Below are 22,313 nucleotides of genomic sequence, written 5' to 3'. Positions count from 1 at the left end.
GGACAGATAACATGTCACTATTCTCTAATGTATTGTTGATCTTCCTCCTCAAGCATCACTGTCACTTTTTCCACCATCAAAGATTAACTTTAGTAGGTTTGTTGTTCAAGATTCGCTTGATTTTGTTCGATCGTTTAACAGACAGACAGACAGACAGACAGACAGACAGACAGACCGAAAAAGCGATGTTTGGTTGTTTTACCAAGGAAACTAATTATAGGCGTGAAAACTCAGTAACATACCTTATACAGCAATAATAACAATCATCACTCCGTTAACCCAGAGGATCAGAGTTTAGATGAACTTGGATCCAGACAAAACAATTAACATAGTACATAATACCCAGAATGTGGAGGACCTCCAGCAGCAGTCACCTGCAGGCAATGGCCGGGGTCCGCGGCCTGATGACTCCGATTAAGAAACTGATATCTCAATAGCTATTAATAGTTAGAAGGTCTAACTGTGACAGGGTACAATTATGTAAGCTGGCAGAGCGTCTCATCACCCAGTTTCAGTCCATTCGCCCTTGAGGAAGCCACTATGCTGAGACTGGCATTTTTCACCACTGATATTAACAGCTGAGTGACAAAGTTCATCCCGTCCAACTGTTGCCAAGGGTCTCCTGATAGGTTGATGTGGTCACCCATGGTGCAAAACACTACTTACTAATGACTAGTCATAAAAGTTACAAAACTGGCTGATAGTTTCACGAACGCTTTTTCTTCTATACACAACAACCTTCTTTCCGATAATGTTTCACTAAGACATCTGAGTTTTTATTTATTTTTTTTGCATAATCTTATACACTCAGCATCGTGTAAGAGGAAATAATACCAACGTTTGTTTATGATGAAGCTGAGCAATTCTTCTGGTATTACAATGATATACAACATAATCCCTCAACATTACCGTCGGCCTAATATTCAAAGATGAGATCATTGTCCTCGAGTGTTGCACATCTGACATACCACCAGTTACAGTAAATCAGCGACCATGGCGTGATAACTTTGTTGATGCTAAAACTAATCTAACTTTTGGCTACAACAATACAAATTGGAAGTCAGGACACATGAACTTTAGGTTTTGCCAGAATTAACAAACTGTATGTGTTGCGTGTGTAATACTGCCACGCAGGTACGCATTATATTTGACCTCTTTATATATTAAAACAAAAAATATTAAAAACTTTTATATTTCACGTACTCTTCAAACTTTCTCCGTCTAGGATTTTTTTATTCTTTACCAAAAAGTACATTTGTTACTATGTTTGCTCAAATGTTTATGTATGTCTCAGTGCTTTATGTGTGTGTGTGTGTGTGTGTGTGTGTGTGTGTGTGTGTGTGTGTGAGTGTGAGTGTGTGTGTGTGTGTGTGAGTGTGTGTGTGTGTGTGTGAGTGTGTGTGTGTGTGTGTGTGTGTGTGTGTGTGTGTGTGTGTGTGAGTGTGTGTGTGTGTGTGTGTGTGTGTGTGTGTGTGTGTGTGTGTGTGTGTGTGTGAGTGTGTGTGTGTGTGTGTGTGTGTGTGTGTGTGTGGTAGTTTACACATATACATACACACGCAGAGAGATTTAATCATTCGAAGAAAACAAGAACACGTTAGTTCACAATCATAACATCCACACAACCATATACCTCCACAAACACACACACGTTCGGTATATGCACAGTACACAAAACAATCGTCCGTGCTTCATATAAAAACATACGCTTATGTCAGTGCACATGATACTGACAGGTGTGCACACGCATGTACAAGTAAAAGACGGTCACAGGTACACACACAGCAGACACACCCAATAAGTGAAAGGGACTGAAGTGACCGCGTTGTCCAGGCCGCAGCGTGGAGCCCACTCACACCACCTGCACACACACACACACACACACACACAGGCATGGTTTTACTCACAGTCTTACACATATTTACGCCTACTCGCTATTTAACTGTACAGCAGAATCGTCCACACACACACACACACACACACACAAACATGAACACATGCACACCTATGCAAATGAACACCTCTGTAAATCGCAAACACAAAAAAAATGCATTTATAATTTACATAACTGTAAATGAAACATATGCTGTATTGCAGATAAAAATAGATATACCTGTAAATGAATGTTGTTGACAGAAACCCAACCTAACCTAACCTAACCTAACCTAACCAAACATGGAGAGTAATAAGACCATAACAAACTAGTAAATCAAAATAAGGAGAAACATGTCACACAAGACTGCTAAATCGGGTTTGTTATCTCTGCTAAACTCCACCACCTATTGTGACATTATCCTCACCTCCACCAGCTGCCACGCCACCACTAACTACTATGCTAACAACACCTCACAATACCACCAAGCACCACCTGTCGCACTACCACCAACTGTCACATCAAAACCAACTAACGAGACGACAACCAACCTGCCACACCACCACCACCAGCCACACCACCACCGCCACCTATTACAACACCTACCACACCACACCACCCGTCACACCACACCACCTGCCACAACACCACCACCTGCCACAACACCACCACCTACCACCATCTGCCACTCAGCTGGTGAACCGGAAGTGTTGAGTGACGCAACAAAGTCTTCCGAGATTGTGGCTGAGGCAGGAATCCCGCCCTGTAAGTAGGTCACGTGGGAGGCGAGGCTGGGGAGTGGGGGGGGTAATATTGATGGTTGAATGTGGGATGAAGTGGTAGTGGTGGTGGTCTGGTGGTGGTGGTGTCTACTGGTGGTGGTGCTGGTGGTGGTGGTGGTAGTGGTGGTACTGGTGGTGGTGGTGGTGGTGGTGGTGGTGGTGGTGGTACTGGTGGTGGTGGTGGTGGTGGTGGTGGTGGTGGAATGAGTTGATAACGGTATGAATGCAGATGGAGCTAGTGGTTGGAGGTAGAGTGATGGTCGTGTTAGTAGCGATGGTAGTGGTGGTAGTTGTGGTAGCTGGTTTAGAAGCTTGTTGGAAAAAATGGTATTTGTGGTGGTGAGGTAAGTGGAGGTGATGGTGGTGGTGGTGCTAACAGTGGTGGTGGTGGTTGTGGTGGTGGTTACAGTGATGGTGATGGTGTTGCTAAAAGTGATGGCTAAGGGTGATGAGATATGTCATGGTGGTGTAACATGGAAGGACAGCGGGAAATGGTGGTGGTGGTGATGATGATGGTGGTGAATCTAGTGGTGGTTGGTGAATTTAGTGGTGGTGGTTGTGATGGTGGTAATAATGGAGAAGGAGAAGAGAGAAGTAATGGTGATGGATATGTTTTTTCGTGGAGATAGTGAAGTTGTTGATTGTGTTGGTGGTGGTGGTGGTAGTGGTTGTTTTTGGTGGTGGTGGTGGTGGTAGTGGTGATAGTCGTCGTCTTGCTGGTGGTAGAAGATGGTGGTGATAGTTGTCGTCTTCAATGTAATGATGGTTGGAAATATTTTGTTTTCATACTTTAAATTATCTCACACACACACACACACACACACACACACACATCAATTACAGCAAGAATCATGCAAATAAAACAACATCTCAAAGCAAAAAAAAATATTTATTACGACACGACTTGGCAATTTTCATACACGGCTGGAAGGAAGTGTCTGTTATTGAACAAAGTCTGTCTATACGTGTTTGTTTTTCTTTCGTATCTTTTGTTTCGCGTGTTTGTTTATTTTCGCTTATTTTTGAAGGTGTTTCACTATCATTATCATAAAGGAAATATTTTAGGTTGAATGCATACGTGTCTCTCTCTCTCTCTCTCTCTCTCTCTCTCTCTCTCTCTCTCTCTCTCTCTCTTTCACTGACGGACTCGTGTGTGTGTGTGTGGGTGTGTGTATGTGTGTGTGTGTGTGTGTGTGTGTGTGTGTGTGTGTGTGTGTGTGTGTGTGTGTGTGTGTGTGTGTGTGTGTGTGTGTGTGTGTGTGTGTGTGTGTGTGTACAGTACCTCAAAGGCCTTACCCAGGAGATTTATCTGACTCCGGAAACATTTCAGGAAGTCTTTACCCACAATACATCTCTCAAACATCCTAAAACACCCCCGAATACACCCCGGATACACCCCTGGATACACCCCGGATACACCCCCGAATACACCCCGGATACACCCCGGATACACCCCGGATACACCCCTGGATACATCCTTATCCACACCAAACACACACCGGAACCCTTGGGGATATCCGTCATCCTGAAGACATATTTCACCCTGGATGAATTTCCGGAGCATTATTTCCACCCACACACACCGTACTCACCCCGGACACAACCTCACATACCCTTTACACGGTCCCAGATACACCCCGGATACAGCCGGGACACCAAGACGCTGTAGCTATCTGCTTGGTGACTAACTATACTCTGGCTTGTGGTTCATCTCTGGTTTTGCCGGGATTTCGACATCGGAACCAATGACACCTTGTAAATTATAGTTGTATATTTTTTTTCTTCTAGGAAACAACAAATTCTAAAACATCATAATAATTATATTTTTAACCTTTAGTAGATCATTGTCTTACCTCAGAAAATGTGTGTAACATTTAAGTATGATATTTACGTGTTTATTATAGTAGCTATCATCACACCGTTCCCAGCCTGCATTCAGCGATGTACCCCACGTCACCCTTAACACGTCTTCCATTTATTATTAGGCTGATTTGAAATTCGGAATTTTTTTTTTTACGTGTAAGTGAGACGTGAATGTGGTAGTATGATGATGGCGGCTCTTTTTTTTTTTTTACGTGTATTTTTCTTTATATTTCAGGTCCCGTCATTTAATTCTTCCTCTTGAAATACATAATAGACAGGAATATTTTAACATTATATGAGGACACTTGGCTGTATAAACATAAGATAAGCAATTCATTGATTTTATGACATTTGAGGGACATTCAGGAGCTTCTCTTAAACCTTCTGGCCATAGACAACACCTGGACGACAGTAGGACACCTGAAACCTTATCATCCATGGTTGTTTACTTGGTTTCTTTTGGGTTTCACTTCCTCCGTCTTGGCAAAACACACACACACACACATGATTAGCATATACCGTATATGTAACTATCAAGAATATAGTACAATAGATAGATCCTATTGAGAGAGAGAGAGAGAGAGAGAGATCTAAAAGTAGCAGCAGAGGGTGTGGTTCATGACAGCTGCTGTAATGGCTGTTAGACATAGCAGGACTACGAACACTGAGCCACTGACAGATGGCTACCCACCAAAACACACAACAACTAATTTCTTATGTAATTGCTCAATTTTCTCGTAAGACAAACAGACAGACAGACAGACGAGTGGATATACTGGTTGATATACTCACCAAACAGACATAAGAATGACAGCCGACATAAACACAAACAGACATACTGTACAACTGCATCTCCCTCATTTTCTCCATCTCTCCTCTTGATTATCCTCTTTTTTACCTTTGTCCTCTATCTTGCATTTTTTTTATTCCTCTCTGTTTCATTTCTCCTCTCCCTCTCTTTTATTTTTTTTTCGAATTTTCATAACTTTTTTCCTCCTTATACTGTATCTTAGTTCACTCTTCCTTATTCTCTGATTCGCATTCCTCTTTCTTCTAGTTCTTCCTCATTCGTGTAGCTCTTTCATTTCTTCTCCTTTCTTTATTATTTGATTCTACTCTCACACCTCTTCTCATCCCCTCAAGACGTCTTTCCACTCTATCTTTCCCTTTCTTTCTCCCTCCCCTCATTCTAGGCCCTCTCAGACGCTCATCACGAGGGGGAAACAAAACAACGGATGATAGGGTAGTGACAGTCAAGCAGCTCACGACGGAAGGGTGTCAGAGTGCCAAAGAGGATCCCAGGGTGCCAAAGAGGGGAGGATGTGAAATAGAGTACAAAATGAGGCCGACAAGAGGACAGGGAGAGGGAGATCTTAGGGCGATTAGTTAAGGATAGGCGTCAGGGAAGGGCTAACAGTGAGAAGAGAGACTCAGAGTGCCAAGGAGCTGACAAACAGGCAAGGAAAGTATCAAGGAGTATGGAATTCAGGGATCCAAAGAATACTCAGGAAGGAGACTGTGCCAGGGAGAGGGAAGTGCCAGGTAGGGTGCCAAGGAAGATAGGATATTAAGACGAAGATGATGATAAGGACGGGTATACCAGAGAGGTGGGGGAAGAGAGAAGAGGGGGCGGGAATGTGAAGCTGACAGATCAGGAGAGAAGAGAGAGAGAAAAAAGGGAATACAGGAAATAACTAGAGCTGGGAGAGATAGAGAGAGAACATGAGCACAAAATATCAAGGTATACTTATGAAAAAACATTCATTATTGTATGCAAGTCAATAGAGAGGATGTTGTGCAGAACTAAATCAAACTGACAGACTCAGCCCCAGCCCTACGTCAATACAGGTGTGGGCAGCCAATGAGCGGCCACACCCAGCCTGGGAGTATCTATGTCACATATCACGCCTACGTTCGGAGATACATCCGTGACGTCACTAGCACTCACATTTAATATCACAAATCATACTAACGTCACAGATCCTATTGACGTCACCATCACGTCAGTAGCAACGTCATTAACACAGGACCTACGTCATAGGTCAAGGATACTGGGAGAGGAGTGGGGGAGGGGTGTGGACTTTCAACACGTGATTCTCAGTGGAGGTCAATGCAAGCCAGGACTTCCCACGCCCCCCTAGGAGAGTGCTGTGAAGACGTGGGGCGATGAACGTATCTGCTATCCGACCCCCACTGAGCTACCTGAGAAGAACGTCAGTGGCTTGTTATGTTCCCCATTGTTCTTGAGGAGCTTGTCTGGGCTAGTTTAAAAGAATATTACTGTTCTTGTCCCCGCCTCTTCGATAGGTAGGCTGTTCTGTCGTGTTGCTTATTTGTTTCAAGAAATTCTTCCCTTTATCTGTCCCACGTGACAACCTCACTCTTTTAAGTGTGTGTGTGTGTGTGTGTGTGTGTGTGTGTGTGTGTGAGTGTGTGTGAGTGAGTCTGTATATGTGTTTCGGTGAGAATGTGTGTGTAATAGTAATAGTAGTAACACACACACACACACACACACACACACACACACACAGATCGGTCATTTGATTCTATCCGATTCGACGAACATATAACATATAAAAATACAATTACTGTAATGGTCTACGGTGGTCCACAGGTACATGGCCACAGCCTACCAGTGATGCACTCGTACAATACTAAAATAATGGAGTGACGTATTAATACAGTGTTATAGTACAAGAACAATACATTAACACGATTATAATGACATGAAACAAGCACACTATACAATAAGGCGTTAATGTAGTTATAAATTGATACAATAATACAGACTTATATAGTGTGTGTATGTAATGAAACTAAATCAAATAAGACAATATATTATCGGTCGTAGTGTTGTGTTTGACTGTTAAAGGCTCGTCAATTACCCCGACTTTTATGTATTTTTTTTTATCTTAGGTTAAACTTACACAGCAATGTGACATGAACAAGACGATGATTTGCTGTTTCTGTGTAAGTTTGACTTAAGATGAGAAATTCTCTTGAAATATGGAGGAAATTCTTTTTCGTCTACAAATATTAGATTTAAATTCATCAGCGAGACTTTTTACATTAAACAAGTCTTTCAAGTGTCTCTCACTCAGGTGATAATGGTGGTAATGGTGATGGTAATGGTGGTGGTGGTAGTGATAGCGGTGGTAGTGATAGTAGTGGTAGTAGTAATAGTAGTGGTGGTAGTAATAGATGTACCAGCACCACCCAAAATCATCTGCTTGTAGACCCTAGTAGTAACACCACCACCGCTGCCACCACCGCTCAGCAGGTTGTGGCAGCGTTGGTGGTGGTGGCACTCACACCCGCCCGCCCACCACCACCACCACCAACGCTCGGCCAGTGGTCAAACAACTTTCACACACACAGCAAGTAGCGTGTTTTTGTACCTGTGTAGTACACCAGATGACTATCAATACGCTGCAGCCCGACTGGAGGTGAGGGATGAGGTGGGAGGGGGAGAGATGAGGGGTTAAGGGGTAAGAGGGTATATAGTGAGGGGATGAGAGATACCTGGTGAGGGAGACATTGATTGAGGGAAGAGAAAGATTATAGATGAAAGGTAAGTTGATGAGGGATGAGGGGGAAGTGTGAGGGGTATGGAGGGGGGGATAAAGACTAAGATACAATACAAGCTGATGAGGGGAACTGTTGCAGTAAGGGAGGTAACCGTTGATGAGGTGAGGGGGTACCTGGTCTAGTGAAGTGTACTGTAGATCACACACACACACACACACACACACATACAAGCATACAAAACAGTTACCTATAAATACAAACACACAAACATGTATAAACGCACACAATCAACGAAAAACACACACATCTATAAAACACCTCACGCATACATGGAATCCCCACATATGCAAACACCACCTCTAAACATAAACACCATCCACACACATCCCCCCACACACAATCCCCCCCCACCCCCAACCTCCATCCCCCCCACACACACAAAGACTAATGATCTCAGGGGATTTATGGGTGTACACAGGGCCAGGGGAGGAAAATAACCCCTGGAGCAGGTATAATTAAGGGTCATCACCATGTTGCCTAAGTCGTGAGGCAGACAGACGGGAATTACACTCGTCCCATCTTTATCCTCTCTGAGTTTTAATTTGGCGTAAGATGATAGTGAGTTTGTTCCGTGATTCTCAGACCTCCGCTTGGCGTATTTTTTTTTTCTTTATTACGAATTATGGGATTTCTCGTATGTCTTTTGTTTTGTGGTGTTGGCTTTCAGTGGTGTTTATGCTATTTTTTGTCCTAAGACGTATATATATGATTTCCTTATAATGAATTCATAAAACGTAAGTATAGTCCATATTAAGAAACTTACATTCAACTTTTCTCCAGTTTCAGAATTTGTAAGAATGTTTTTTTTTCTGTTTTGTTTTTTTGTTTTAAACCTTTTTTTTTCTTGAATCAACTAATTTAATCTTTGCTTACATTTTCGAGTCCTCAGTTTCGTGGGAAAAAGAGACAGATAGTTTGAATACATATTTCCAAAATGGGTTAAAAATGTTAAATAAACACAAACAAACTCTCCCTTAACGACACACTGCAAAGAAAAACATTAAGGTCAAGCTGATTAGTGATCCCGTTCATCACCATTAAACATTAACACTAAGACGTAATAGAAAGAGACGTGTATGTGTTTCAAAAAATCATCAAATATGACCTCCCATTACTTCACCTTTGCTTTATCAAGGACGTTCACACTCTTTAGTAAGTTGACCAGTTTATTGACCTCTCTAGGATTAAAGTCTTCGTTAATTATTTTTCCTCAGTAGTGAAAAGATGCTTTGAAGAAGTGCGCGTGTGGGAGAAGAGCAGTAGTATTAGAGGGTGCTTGTGTTTCTGCATTTGCCCGTGTTGGTTACGAGGTCTCTCATCTCACTCTCTGGGTAAGGTCAAGATCAAGTGACTGAGATGATGGGTTGGTGGGTTGGTGGGTTGGTGGGTTGATGGGTTGGTGGGTTGATGGGTTGGTGGGTTGGTGGGTTGATGGGTTGGTGTGGAGAGAGTCCCTTATCCTGAATGGTGTGGATGAGGACAAGTGACTAGTTTGTGGGTTAGTGTGTGTAAAGTCCCTCATCGTGAACGTAGAGGTGTGGGCGACTCACTGGTGGGATGCTGTTAAAAATTACTTCATCCTACACCCTGGAGATGAGGACAAGTTGTTGGTTTGATGCTGTTAAGATTTCTTTGCTTATATACAGTTAATATTGATATGAGACTGACATAAAACGGACAGCAGCTTCCAGTGACAGTATTTTATGGACATACGTTTAAACAAAATAATAAAGATCGTTAAAAATTGATTAGCTATTTAAATTACTACATATGTGTATTGATGCATGAACATACATAAACCGACAGTATATACACACACACACACACACACACACACACACACACACACACACACACAAACAAACACAAATAATCCTAAATGTCAGCCACAAAACCCCCACTGAATCTGCCACGGCACATCTGATTGGCCTTCCCAACCAATACCCATCCAATAACACTCCACCATTTGGAGCGTCTCAGCCAATCATAGTCTCTATAAGATTTCCCATACTGGCCCATCTGCGAATAACGTAGATGAATAAGTTTTCCATTCGTTTCATGGAATATTAATCTCGGTGGCTCAAGTCGTCCACAGAAGACAAATAATTTAATTCCGTAGGAGGAAACTCGTCCATAGCAAATAATTAGAAGCTTGGGGGCAAATAACAGAGAAGGAATGTTATATAAAAATTTGTATAGCTATCTATATATTAATTACTCTCCCTTTTATATAGATAATTAAAATAAATTCATATATATATAGAGAGAGAAATATCTACGTAGGCCTAATCCAAAATGTCAGAATTCATTTAGATTGAAGGCATAATTTTCTCCTATAGATTATCTGTGGTACTGCTTATAGGAACATAATATAAACAGCCTTGATATTAGGAGTATATGGAGGAAAAATCTTAGTATGGAGACTATGTAGTAATATATTTCCCCCCCAAAAAAGAGCAAGTACCACGATGAGGTTAGATTAGGTTACTTATTTTTAGACAACACAAATCAACCCTAACCTATACAAACTTACTATAACAATTAACCATTCTGAATAACTCAGTAATTAACTTAAAAGATAATAGGACTCAACTAAGATTAACTGATGAACTTGCACATTGTATCTTTTTAAATAATATAATTTTTCATTGTCTTCTTCATATTTCTAAAAGTAGTTTGTGTGATTTAACGAAATTAGGGATAATTCTTTAAATAGCCAATTATACCCCAGAAGTAATCTCGGCAGCGATTAAGGTGAAAGTTGCTAAGTTCATCCAGAAATATCCTTAACTTTCACTCGCAAAACTTGTCTGGATAGTTATGCACGTAACTTGTTAATGATAATGAATTAATTTACTCTTTCACATAACTAAAACACGGAGAGATAGAGAGAGCGGGAGAGAGGGAGGAAGGACAGAGGATAACTAGATAACACATGCTATTCAAAATACTAGGCTCAGTAAAAACTATTAATAACTTGATATCATATAATTCTGACGGAGTATAATAAGACATAATTATTATACTCAAAGACATGAACACACTGTTTAAGTCTCAGAAGTCATTCATCTGAACACAATGGAAAGATATGAAAACTATCAATGGTAAAGACAGATTATTATACCTGTACCCCACACTATGGACAGCTAATTAACATCAACCCAGGTAACCCTCACGATTATAAGACGTGAGAAGAGTTTGTAAAGTCTCGTTCCTTCACTAACTGGCGAACTTTGAGACCACACTCTGGAAAAGTGGCAATTTTCACCGTTAGGAAGCATTATGGTAGTCCCGACAGTGAAAGTTTCATTGTTGGCTTCACGTAATCATAAGAGAGGCTTAACCAACCAGTTCCCGGAGCCTCTAAGATACGGTGGTTATTTTCACCCGGGGGGGAAAGGGGGCGTAAAATACACTAAGCTATCGATAAATTAAGCTATACATTAATAAGTGTACGTGTGTGTGTGTATGTGTGTGTGTGTGTGTGTGTGTGTGTGTGTGTGTTTATCTCCCGCCTCTCCCTCTCTCTCTCTCTCTCTGTCTGTCTGTCTGTCTGTCTGTCTGTCTGCCTGTCTCTCTCCAACATCCATAAGCGTGTCACTGCTAGTATGAGGAAACACCAATAGCTGGTAACTGCTCGTGCTGGGTACTGCTTTTATGGTCTGGACTTGAGGCTTCTCGCATGACTGGTCTGACTCCCTCTCGTTCGGCAATAAACAATGAAGCCTTTATCGCCTTTTATTAATATAGACGATAAACACATCTCACCGCAGTGTATCCAGAGTTAGTATAAAGTCAAGAGGGATTAATATGAAAATAAATAAATGGCTAATCAAAAGGTTTACATTCTGATTCACACAGAATATAGGGACATATTTATCTCTTTTTTCTTCTTTTATATCTCATCTATTTTCCTTTTTATTTTCGTATTCTTTCGTATTATTGTTATTTTTCATCATTATCTTCTTTATCTTATCTGTTGTTTATATATATTAAGAACACACACACACACACACACACACACACACACACACACACACACACACACACAAACACACACACACACACACGTACAAACAAGATCACTAGAGGAGGAAGATAATAAAGTAAGGTTACTTTCCTTTGTCATCTGGAGTTATCATTAGCCAAGTTATCATCAAAGGAATGCGAGTGACTTTTGTGTCCTGAGAGATAGGAAGTGAGTGCAAGTGATAGCGGAAAGGAGGGGAAGGGAAGGAGAGGTGAGGATGGAAAATGAAAGGGTAGGAAGGATGAAAGAAAGATAAGGGCAAAAGGGAAATAGGAGGGCAAGGGGAAGAAAAAAGCAGGGAAGGTGAGGGAGGGAGTTGCCTTTTGTGCAATCGTGATAATCAAGGGTAAGTGAAGGGGGGGGGATGAGAGAGAGATAAGAGAGATGAGGGAGGCGATAGGGAGAAGGTGGGCGAACGAGAGGTAGAAGAAGACGAACGAGAGGGAGATGAAGGTGGACGAGAGAGAGACAGTCAAACTGACAGACAGAAACACAAGAAAAACATAGAGGCAAATACATAGTCTGGAGAAAGAAGAAAAGATAACATGGATAGACAGAATGACAATCACAGACGGAGACAGACAGACAGACAGACAGACAGACAGACAGACAACAAAAAGAAAAAAACAGACACATTAAAAGAAAAATAAAGAATGTACAAAAAGGATAAACAAAAATACACAACTACGATTAATGGCAACACCAAAGATGTACCCCCGTGAAGCTTAAACAACGTAATAATACATAATAACAAACCTTTACAAACAACCAATGAGAAGGCTGGAAGATCATGACCCCATCTGCCGTAAATCATCGCTTGTTGTCTTGACCATTTTACATAATTAGATATATCTTCGTTTACTCTTCAATAAAAGCTAAAATATGCTGGTAGATAATGGTGCAAGCTAAGATAGTCTTTTCACAGGGCAATTTGAAAGGTTGTAGTAATATTCGTAGGTGAAAGAAATCTGATTATTTTGTTTTGACAGTCTAAGATTTTTCTGCTATGTATTGTTCAGTGTTAGGTTCAATAGAGAGGGGAAAGAAGAAGAAGTGAGATGTGGAAGGAACGGAAAGTGAAATAAGCAGAGAGGAAGGCGAGAAGGAAAGGATGGGGGGTGAAAAGGGAAGGAAGTCTACACACACACACACACACACACATACTCACATACTCACACAAACCAACAAAGAGATACGAGTTTATTGATGCTTAGAAAACATTTATATAAAGAGAGAGAAAAATAAGAGAAAGGAAAAAAAAATGTATATATGAACAAGTATTATTTGCGTCTTCCTCAGCTCTCTTTTCACTGCAGCGTCTCAGTCATCCGTTTGTTTACATCTGCTTGAAGTACCTTGCCAGCCCCACACACTTAAAGAGAGGGCCATCTCTCTTCTTACGCTCTCCCTCCTCTGCTTCTCACACTCCTTTCCCTCTCCCTCTTCCCCCCTCTCCCTCTTCCCCCCTCTCCCTCTCCCTCCTCTCCTTCTCCCTCATCTCCTTCTCACACTCCCCCATCTTCCCTCCTCACCCTGTCTCTGTCTAATTCTTTGACTCTCCACCTACTTGTTTCCCCTCTCATCCACCATCACCCTTGTCTTCCACTCCACCCTCGTACACATTCCTGCATCATTCATCCACAATCATAGAACCTCAACTACTACTATAATTCCCACCCCTCCTTTCCTCCACCTTCAGTTCTTCCACCCACCTTCCACCCACCACACATCTTCCACCCATCTCCCTCTTCCTTCCTTCCCCCTCCTTCCCCCTCCTTCCCCCTCATAACCCATCTCCCTACCATTCTTACATCCTCGAATACCCCCATTAAGACCCTGGCGACGAGCTGGGCTGGCAACGTGTGGCAACTCAGGCGAGGTCACAGCAGATGACCTGAAATATTGCCTGAAAGGTCAAGTGATGCAAGGGTCGTGGCCGGCTTTGTTTACATCGTAGAGGAGCCTGTTTTCTCATTTACCTTCATTTCCTCCTCTTTTATTTCTTTTGTTTTGGTTTGACTGTTCATACCGGTTTGGGAAGATGCATTAGTATGTATATATAAACTACGAACCAAGACCATTGTAAACTAAGAACCAGGGTGACTAGGGGTGGTACAGTGCACATGAGGAGGTATCTAGCACACAAGGAATTTACGAGTCTTTTAGATACGCAATTCTGGCGTTACGTATCACAGATTGGCTCAGATAGGTTAACTGAACTTCCTTGTACCCTAGATAATTGTATTCCAGTTAGGGTTCTATGTGACAACCCGGTGGTAATATTACAGTATTGGTACAGTAAAGGCTGATACAAGATACCAATCACACGTTGTCTACTAGGTGAGGATTCGAACCCACGATCAAAGACTGCAACCCCCGCACGATTATCTTCCCGTTACGGTATCAACATATATAAAAAAAAATCCGTTTTCCTGCCTAGCTTCCTGTAATTTCCCCTCAAAAATTACTTAAACATTATTTTATATAAAACCTGACAACTTTAAACATTATGATAAAATAAAAATGTTGGCAAGTTTCCTGTGTGCTCTAATGATACACCAACAAACTTTTGACGCACGAGAAAAGACAGACTTTTTGCGTCTTATCCACACAAAAACAACAAGTCACTTCAGACAGCTCAAGCGCTCACTCCTTAACGGTGTGCTGTCAACGATCGTAAGTAACATTAACTGTGTCTTAAGCTTGTTATCTTCCAACCTTAAGGAAACATAGGTGTTATTTATTAGCCACACGTAAACAACAACAAAATACAGTATTGCCATATTTTCGCCATAATTAAAACAGCCTTAGGGGTGTTGCTTTAATGTTGGTTGTGAGTACAGCGGTAGTAAAGGGTGTTGGTATAACATAAACTAATTAAATTTCAAGACAGACATTCGAAATTTATTGCATTTGTATTTATAACGACTCTAAACCTTTACTTTCTACAGGAAATAAAATGATAAGCATGAGAGTTAACTTAAAACTCTATACAATAATTAACACATTAAGGAAAAGTGCCATAATTGTTAACAGAATTATAATAACAATTTTATATTCTCCATTAAAATTCAGATTCACATAAAGATCAATTAGTGAACCATTGAGAGTTTAAAATAGAGAATAAAACAACTTATAATTTCATCTTACACAAAGGACATTAAAAGAACTATGCTGTCGTTTGTACTACACCTGATCAAAGAGTTACCTTGAATTCCAATACCTTTAACTCCATTGTAAATTTGTAGACGTAAAGTACCTAAAGAATAATTCAATTACTTCTGCTAACAAAACATTTATAATTAGAAAAATCACAAAAGATACATTATGAACCTAAGAAATACCTTTTACAGCAAATATTGAATGATTTTTTTTTAAATAAGATGAATATATGACATTCACAAACTGTTTGACCTTCATTAAATGTTTGACTCTAGCTGAACGTGTAAACTTAAATGAATATGTAGACAGTGTTGAGTATTTATCGGACCTAAGCCGGGCATTTACCTTCAAAAGCAGCATATGTTTCCAATAAGAGAAATAACATAAGATAAATGCTTAATTCATCTAAATACTTAAAACACTTAGGTCATGTTCAGAGCGTGTGTGAACTTGTCCAGAGTGACAGCAGATAAACAAGGTCAAACAAGGTCAGCACGATCATAGTTACCATATCGGTGGGAAATCTCCGGTCTGGGGAGGACGCACCTACAGTATCTCCACACACACACACACACACCTGTGATGGGAAAACACGTGTTCAGACACATACCTGGGACACAGGCCTCAGAAATAGTTCATTAAATTAATTATACAGAGTGTATCAGAAAACCCTTTTATAATATGGCTAAACATTTTGTATATCTTTATGATCATATTTAAGCAAATAATTTAAAAATAATATTATCAAGACAAAGAATAAGTGTGTGTATGTGTGTGTGTGTGTGTGTGTGTGTGTGTGTGTGTGTGTGTGTGTGTGTGTGTGTGTGTGTGTGTGTATTTCATATCTAACTCTCACAACAACTCAACAAAAACTCAGATATAGATCAGACACTCTCTTTTACTCTTACAAACACCTACTTTCCCAGGATACACAAACAGATACATACAAACAAACAAACACACACACAAAAAAACCTCTCTCTACACTGGAGGAAGTTATTGTCTTAGTTCTATCTCTCATCTCACATCCACGCGCGCGACTAAGAGATAAAACCACTACCCCAAAAAAGAGACATTGGGAAGAGATAAGAGGAGAAGGGAGCGAGAATGACAACAACAGGAAACAGGAAGAGATTATAATAGTGATAGTGATTGAGAGAGGATGGTGAGGTGGTGGAGTCCGGGAGAGTGATATAGTGACATATATAGTATACATGCTTGCCACCCACACAATCAATACAAGCTTGTTTACATAGTTACACCTCAGTCATTTGCATCCCACAAGCTATTTACCCTCCTCACAACAATAGCGCTTCCAACAGGCAAAAAAATATATAATTATAATCTACCTAACGATTATAATACAAATAAACCTGTAATTTATCTTGTTTTAGGGGGTTTTGAATGCATCCCTAGTCCGAATTCATGTGAGGTCTTTTCGTGGTTTTTTTTAAATGAGTTATAGAATTAAAACAATTGAGACGAGAGGAAATTGATCCTTTAAGGTGAATTTCTTTCTCTCTGAAGTTAGGTTAGGTTAGGTTAGGTTAAGTTAGGTTAAGTTAGGTTAAGTTAAGTTAGGTTAAGTTAGGTTAGGTTAGGTTAGGTTAGGTTAAGTTAGGTTTGGTTAGGTTAGTTCCTGAAAGAAAGCTGAAAGGAATCCAACTAATTGTATGTGTATGTGTGTGCGTGTGTTCTTATGTGTGGGTTTCTATTAGAGTAGGTATGCATATGTACGTGTGTATTTTTATTGGTACATGGCTGAAGTGTATGTACGTATTTTTGTTCGTGGTTATACTTCCAAATATACTTTAGTAACCATATATTTATTAACCTGAATACCTTAGATATTCACCCAACATACCATCTCAATTCCTAACTAATATATTCTCAAGCATATCTCTCTCCATATAGACCTGGTATCTCTCTCTCTTTCCCTCTTTTACCCACTCATTTGAACACTTATTCATTCTTTCTCTCTCTACCCCCCCCCTCTCTCTCTCTCTCTCTCTCTTTCCCTCTTTTACCCACTCATTTGAACACTTATTCATACTCTCTCTCTCTCTCTCTCTCTCTAATTATAATTGACACCTGAACCTCTCTCTCCTCCTGTGTTATTGTCCCACTATCTACCTCCCCGCGGCCAGACGTATAACACACACAAGGGAAAGTGGTAGAGGTGGTTGTACGGTCTGAGGCGTATTAGAGGGGGGAGCCCTTAAATCTTACCTTTACTTTCATTGGCGCGTCTTTGTTACCTGAGTATAGTACGTTGTGCGTTGTGTTAGCCTGTGAACACCTGACTGAGCAAAGACATAATGAGTTTTATTTTTAGTATTAGATGTAATAATAGTTGTTGTTGTTATTGTTGTTGTTATTGTTATTGCTGTTGTTGTTGTTGTTATTATTAGTAGTAGTAAAAACGAAGGAATATTTCACACATGTTTACTCGGGAAATGTACAGTAGGAGATAATGGTTTCTGTCTGTCTGTGTATCCAAAAGACGAACGAAAATTAATACTAGACAAAAGTAAAGAGGTTTGTATATTGAAACAACACTTAACACGTTAATAAAACAAAGACATCCGACATAAAAGAACACCAAAAACTCTACACCGTCCCAGCAAAATACACATGAACAAAGAAGTGAACAAATGAATTCAAAACAAAGACATTACCAAAAACAAACAAAGACTGAGGGTGATGAACACAAGTAGGTAGAGAAGGATAAAGAGAAAGAGAGAACAAAAATAACAAACACTTTTAGGGATTACAGCAAAAAAAGGAGGGATTTACAAGTTAGACTTTTCAAACCACAGCCAACATCAACCCGGCCACAGCTAAACTCTCCTGATCTACATCTAATACATTGTGGTTATACCTATGGTCAATGGAATGTCAGCTAATTATTACTAGTGGTTATAGCTTACCTTTTGGAGCCACAGCTAATTCACAAAAGCCACAGCTAAGTCGATAGAACCACAGTTAACTCCTTAAACCATAACTAATTAACTAATTACCACAGCCGAGGGTGATTCACTTTCAGGAAATATATGTGGCCAATTAGGTATTCATATCCATAAATGAGTCAAGGGGTTGTTTTGCATTATCCTCTCTCTCTCTCTCTCTCTCTCTCTCTCTCTCTCTCTCTCTCTCTCTCAACTCCTCCCTTAGTGTCACAGGAATAACAAAATGACGCGATAACAATAACAACCAACAACAAAACCAATAATATTAACCATGTAACGATAACAATAACAATACTCAAAACAAAGACAACAATAACGACATAACAACCACAAAATATTGTAATTAGATAACAAATACGACAAAGAAAACAAATATAACAACAAAATCGACAAATACAATACAAATAATAGCAAACCACAACAACAAGAACACCAATAATAACAACGAAAGTAAAATCAAACAACCTGCCTCGAGTCTTGGAGGTGGTGTCGGGTTGCCGTGAGGGGAGAGGAAAGGAAAAGGAGTGTGGAAAGGGTTATTGGAGGAGCTGGAGTAACTATGGGACGGTAGATGGAAAGGATACTCTGATCGATACATGGAATGGAGAAGGGTTAAGAGAGAGAGGGAGACGAGATATCAAAAGGGGTGGATAATAGGGGAAGAGAATAATGAAAGGTAGAAAAGTGAGAAAGGGATGAATGAAAAGGGAGTCTCTCTCTCTCTCTCTCTCTCTCTCTCTCTCTCTCTCTCTCTCTTATAGCACGTTCTCAAAGAAAAACCGAAAGGGTAAGAGAGGGATAAGAAATAAAAAATAGAAACGGGAGAGAAGGTGATAAAAGAGAGTCCTAAGGCGAATAAACTGCAAATAAAAGTCAGAAAACAGGAGATTAGTAAAACAAACAAAAAAGAGTAGTGGGAGAAGGTAGAACAATCCAAAGAAAAATTACACAGGTAGGAAGAGAGAATACGGGAAAGAAGATGGAAGAGGTGTTAAGACTACGAGTGAGGGTAAGTCCTTGAAAGCAGTAATCTCATAATCAGTAGAAGAAGAAAAAAAAACACAAAGTCACTGAAGTTACACACGGCAGCTCATAACCTTAGCACCCCCTCCCCCCCCCGACGTAATACTTCCACTTAAGAAAAAAGAAAACATAATTCCAAAAGTAAAAAAAAAAACCTGTACTTTTAAATCATCAATAGTTGAGTCGTGTATCAGTAATTACAAGTGTTTCCAGGTCCACAGTGGAGGCTTAGTGAGGGTCGGCAACCGCTTCCACTCTCAAAGGTTCGTTAAGTTATTTTGTTCAACCTCCTCGAGATGTGGGAACGAGTTAAATAAGTTTACTGTAACTACGGTACTAATATGGCAGCTAAATGGCGTTCAGAGCTGTGCTGAGACTATAACTAGCTGTAATCTTTTAAAAACTTTTATTTAGGAGAGAAGAAATAACGTTGGTGTTTACTCATAACATAATCAGGTTAGCAAGAGCACTTAGGTCTGGCAATATGGTGTCAGAATTGCACCGAGAATGTCAAATTATACCTTCTCTTAACTCAGTTCAAGAAAGGGGAAAATAACGTAGGAATCTTGGAGACTGTTGGCAGGGGTTGAGCAGGTCAACTCACCAAGACCTGTTATTCCCGGACGATACACCGTCACCTCCCCCACCTGTTCTTCCAATGATTAAATAAAACATCGAGAAAGTGAAGGTGTTTGGGGCGCCGGAGGGCAGAGCGAGAGAGGCGCCGTGGTGGCTTGTATAGGGGAGGAGCACTATAGGGGAGAGGTAGTATGGGGGTGAGGCAGTATGGGGGAGCTGTAGTATGGGGGGGGGAGAGGTAACGTGGAGGTTGGGTGGTCGGGGAGGAGCACGGATGTGGGGAATTATGGGGGGGAGGGAGTAAGGTATGCCGAGGTAGTGAAGGCGCTAGGCTGTAGGGAAGGGGTTAGGGTGCAGCTGGTAGGATGGAGAGGTTTTCTGTGTAACGGGTATGAGGGAGTGGAGGGGGCATGGATGGGAGGGGGCAGAAAGAGGTGTAAATTATGGCTATGGGGGAGGGTGGTAGGAGGTGGTTATGGTACAAGAGACAGGTACCCCGTCTCCTCTACCCCGACGACGCACCTGCCCACCAACCTACACCTCCACCCCCTCAACCCTACCCCCTGTGACCTACTTTTTCCTGCCCACCTGAGCTCGAGATGAGAGTGAAAACTGAACCCACGGGACTCAACCCACCGGCTAACGCTCACTAGAATCTGACTCATATACATTTCTGCATAAGGGCGGTAGTTGTCCGTCGCTCAGTGTGTAAACAAAAAGAGCTCCCATGATGACTTGGCTCCATGATCGTTTCTGTGAATAAAAGGCTTATTTATGCTTCTAAATTTTCGTAAGGCTGCACATTTGCTAAGACATGTTGATTTAGAGGAAGAAAACTGTACGTAGAGGAATATTCCACACAACTATTAAAACACACTGACGCTTGACTTCTAATCAGAGGATACAAGACCTTTAAAACCCAAAGTAAACAGTTAGCAAAGGATCCTCTTACGCTAAAAAATATATTCACTGCAACACGATTAGTCTCTCTTATTTTCACAACGATTCGCTGATCACCTTTTATAGCGTTCCTGCAGGTAGAGGCTCCTGGGTGAGTAATCCTAAATGGAAATGAACGATAGTAGTATTAGGTTCTCGGTTAATAAACATTAAAGGCCAAAAAAATAACCAGTTATAATGCTTACCGGGACCTTACCTGTGCCCAGGGTAAGTGACCTGAGTATAAAACCACAAGAACTCTGTATAAGGCCACGGGACCTGTATCTAAGACCACAAGACGTGTATATAAGACCCCTAAGACCTATATAAGACCACAAGACCTATATGAGACCCCAAGGCCTATAAAAGACCCTAAGACCTATAAAAGACCTCAAGGCCTTTCAAAGACCCCGAGACTTATAAACACTTCAAGACCTGTGTAAACAACAACCCTAAGACCACAAGACCCATGTGCAAGACTACAAAGCTTTCGTATAAGGCGAGACCAATTTATAAGACCGCAAACCCGCGTAAAGACTGGAAGACGCATGTATAAGACTTCAATTATACCTGTTGGTGTTGTGTAGTGTAATAAAAGCCGACACAGCGGCTCAGGGAAAGTATGATAGTGGAGCAGAAGGTAATGATGAGGAGAAGACAATAACGAGAGAAACACAATAACGAGAGAAAGACAGAGACATGAAGAGACTACGAGATGAGGGAACATTAACGAGATAAATTATCAACCTAAAATGAAGGATAAACTAAAAATTTAGGGTTCTACTACTACTACTACTACAACTAATAATAATAATAATAATAATAATAATAATAATAATAATAATAATAATAATAATAACTACTACTATTTTTTATATGGCCTCCAACCTTCCCTTGTAGCCATACTTACGCCACTACTACTACTACTACTACTACTACTAATAATAATAATACTATTACTACTTTAACCGGGTTCTACTACTACTATTACTACTACTTAACCTACTACTACTACTACTACTACTACTACTACTACTACTACTACTACTACTACTACGACTTTTGCAACTACTATATAATAATTTCACTACTAGTACCAACGTGAGAAAACCTAGCAAAACATTCACAGCTGGCGGCCAGATCAAGAAACGAAATATACATACACGATATAATAAAAAAATACAATCAATAATCAAATGACCTTCCAAAATATAAATATAATCAGAATAAAAGAATAAAATAAAATTGCAAATAAAAGCATAAAAGGAAGAAAGATGAAGGAAAAAAAAGAGTTAAAGAAGAACAAGAGAAAACAGGCCATCAAACTTGAGTGATTACCCGTGGCGCCCTTCCTGGCCCATGGCGAGGCGAGGGTCCTACCATCAAAATAACAATAATCGACACAAATACCGGTGTGGCGGACTAGAGGAAAATTATACCGTGGGTTGCCGTCGATATCTGGAATCCTAATTTGATGATGATATTCTTCGTGTCGTCAGTCCTTTTAG

General features: G+C 40.6%; 1 protein-coding gene across 2 annotated transcripts in view; it reads right to left on the bottom strand.

The window, feature by feature from the left end:
* The window catches only part of LOC121876295 (early growth response protein 1-B-like), a 72,663-nt gene that overhangs the window by 7,869 nt on the left and 42,481 nt on the right, over positions 1-22,313 (bottom strand). Inside the window, exon 1 of one of the 2 annotated variants that reach the window (XM_042381343.1) lies at positions 15,804-15,875. The exons of the other annotated variant lie outside the window; for it this stretch is intronic. The gene's annotated coding sequence lies outside the window, so the exon portion shown is untranslated. Of the gene's footprint in view, positions 1-15,803; positions 15,876-22,313 lie in introns of those variants that run through there. 2 annotated transcript variants of the gene reach the window in all.

This window comes from Homarus americanus, unplaced genomic scaffold, assembly GCF_018991925.1.
Source record: "Homarus americanus isolate GMGI-L3 unplaced genomic scaffold, GMGI_Hamer_2.0 scaffold34921, whole genome shotgun sequence".
Lineage (NCBI taxonomy): Eukaryota > Metazoa > Arthropoda > Malacostraca > Decapoda > Nephropidae > Homarus > Homarus americanus.
This window is presented reverse-complemented; position numbering and strand designations above follow the sequence as displayed.